Genomic DNA, 3037 nt, shown 5'->3' on the forward strand with positions numbered 1-3037 from the left:
TGTGTGTGTGTGTGTGTGTGTGTGTGTGTGTGTGTGTATGTATGTATGTATAAGGTTAAAGTCATTACAATTATATAGTTATGCTTTTTTGTTGCCGTGGTTTTGCTATCTTTGTTTTGTAGGTGTGGAGCCGAGAAGTCCGGTGTGCTGTCTTGTGTTTTCTCAACATATATTTTACGTATCTTCTAATCTCTTTTTCACTCTTTCTCATTACATTTCACTTTTTTCTTTCTTCTTCTTTTTCTTCTATTATTTAAAAAAACCATTTCATAATAATGGTGTGGAGAGGATGGCTGTAAGGGGAGAAGGGAGGCCATCTAAGAAATAATAATAATGATAATAATCTTTTTATTTCAAAAGCGCCTTTCAGGACACCCAAGGACACTTATAGCATTAGACACATCATGGAAGAATGTGTGAAAATACAGTTAGAGACAAGCAGGCATGAGTTACAGAGCATGGATTATAAATGGAGTTAAGATGGATATGCTAATCTAAAGAGATGTGTTTTCAAAGCAGTCTTGAACACAGGAAGAGAGGTGGTGTTTCTTAGGTCAGGTGGTAGAGAGTTCCAGAGGAGAGGTGCAGAGCAGGTGAAGGACCTGCTCCCCATGGTGGAGAGGCGAGCAGTGGGTACTTGGAGGTTTAGGGAAGAAGAGAATCTGAGAGAGCRGGAGGGGATGGAGATGTGTACGAGATCGGACATGTAAGGAGGGGCAAGATGGTGGGTAGTTTTAAACGTGAGAAGAAGAATTTTSAAAGCGATGTGTGATTTGTCCGGGAGCCAGTGGAGCTGCTGCAGGACTGGGGTGATGTGGTTATGGGAGGAGGTTTGGGTGATGACACGTGCAGCTGAATTCTGCACCATCTGAAGCTTATGGAGGGATTTGTTGGGGAGTTACAGTTGTCAATCCGTGAGGTCACAAGACTGTGGCCAAGGATGGCTGTGGTGCGGGGTGTGAGAGAAGGATGGAGATGTTTGATATTTCTGAGGTGGAAGTAGACAGACCGAGTAACATTATTGATGTGAGCAGTGAAAGAGAGAGTGGTGTCGAGGATGACACCAAGACACTTGACCTGAGGGGAGGGGGTTAGCAGAGAGTTGTTGATAGGGATGAGGAGATTATTAGACTTTGAGATGGAATTTTTAGTGCCGACAAGGATATATTTTTATTACTATTCACTTGAAGGAAATTGTCTGAAAACCAGTGACTGAGTTCATTGAGACAGTCAGAGAGGATGGAGGGAGGGTGTGTGGAGTTTGGCTTGGTTGACAGGTAGAGCTGTGTGTCATTGGCATAACAATGGAAACGGACACAAAACTTGCAGAAAATGTAGCCAAGAGGAAGGAGGTAAGTTATGAATAGAAGGCGTCCAAGCACAGAGCCTTGGGGCACGCTGCTGGAGATGGGGGATGACTGGGAATGGAAGGATTTTATCTGGATGAATTGAGTGCAGTCAGAAAGATAAGATTTGAACCAGTCAAACGCAATTCCTGAGATGCCAATGGATGTGAGTCTGTTGAGGAGAATAGAATGAGAGGTTGTATCAAAAGCAGCACTTAGGTCGAGGAGGATGAGGATGGACAGGAGACCAAAGTCAGCAGCAAGGAGAAGATCATTGGTGATTTTTATGAGGGCAGTTTCGGTGCTGTGATGTGGGCGAAAACCAGATTGAAACTCGTCATAGAGCAGGGGTGTCAAACTCCTGTACTCGAGGGCCGCTATCCTGCATGTTTTAGAGGTTTTCTTGCTCCAACACACCAGATTTTGATCGCTGGGTGATTAACAGGCTTCTGCCCAATTTGAAGAGTTAATTCAATCACTGAATCAGGTGTGTTGGAGCTGGAAAACCTCTAAAACATGCAGGATAGCGGCCCTCGAAGACTGGAGTTTGACACCCCTGTCATAGAGGTTATTGTTGGAAAGGTGAAAGTGGAGTTGACTGGCGACAACTTTTTCTAGAATCTTGGAAATGAAGGGCAGTTTWGAGATTGGATGAAGATTACTGAAGTTACTTGGGTCGAGACCGGGTTTCTTGATGATGGGGGTAATGGCTGCAGATTTAAAAGCTGAGGGAACAGTACCACAGGTCAAGGAGGAATGGATGCTGGTGATGATAGGGAGCAGAGACGGGAGGCAGGATTTAACAAGAACAGTGGGAAATGGATCGAGCTGGCAGGATGAGGGCTAGACTTGCTAATGATATCAGTGATGTCAGYGGCAGAGGGGAGGGAGAAGACAGAGAGGTGGAGGGAGGGAGAGGGGAGTTCAACATGTGAGCTGTGAGCAGTGTTTGGGCCAAGGTGTTTGTGAATAGTCAGGATTTTTTCATTGAAGTAGGACATCAGAGAGTTACAAAAATCATTGGACACCATGTGAGGGTAAAGAGTTATGAGATGAAACTGTATGGTTGAGAGAGAGAAAAGAGTCTGAGAATTACCAATATTGGAACTGATTATGACAGAGAAGTAGCTGGATTTGGCTTGAGAAATACTGTCCTTATACTGTTTGATGTGGTTCTTATAGAGTTCCTTGTGAATTATGAGGTTGATTTTCTTATGGAGGCATTCCAGCCTCCGACCTTTGGATTTCAATGAACGGAGTTCTGGAGTGAATCACGGTGCAGAGTTTGAGAAGGAGACAGACCGGGTTTTTAACGGAGCGACAGAGTTAAGGATGGTGGTGAGGCTGTTACTGTAAAAAGAGATAAGATTGTCCAGGTTAGAAGAGCTGAAGGAGGAGAAGGTATTGCCAACATGGAAAAGAAGAACATCCTGATTTATATTCTTAACATTATGAAAGGAGAGAGTGCGTTGAGGTTTGATAGAAGAAAATTTAAGATTGACACTGAAAGAGAGCAACAGGTGATCAGTAAATGGAAGTTCAGCAGAAGAGCTGAGTGAAACCAACCCCTCCCAAAAAATGAACAACAGAAGAAAAAAAAGGCAAATATGATGAGTGGTTAGTGCTTCGTTTGTGCGGGTTTGTGCACTTGAAATTGTCATGTGTGCTGCTATGGTTTTATATATATATAT

At 43.6% G+C, this 3037-nt stretch overlaps 1 protein-coding gene across 1 annotated transcript in view; it reads right to left on the reverse strand.

Moving 5' to 3' along the window:
- The window catches only part of LOC106523500 (von Willebrand factor A domain-containing protein 7), a 15934-nt gene that overhangs the window by 6116 nt on the left and 6781 nt on the right, over positions 1–3037 (reverse strand). The window lies entirely within an intron of this gene.

This window comes from Austrofundulus limnaeus, unplaced genomic scaffold, assembly GCF_001266775.1.
Source record: "Austrofundulus limnaeus strain Quisiro unplaced genomic scaffold, Austrofundulus_limnaeus-1.0 Scaffold157, whole genome shotgun sequence".
In the NCBI taxonomy this organism is placed as follows: domain Eukaryota; kingdom Metazoa; phylum Chordata; class Actinopteri; order Cyprinodontiformes; family Rivulidae; genus Austrofundulus; species Austrofundulus limnaeus.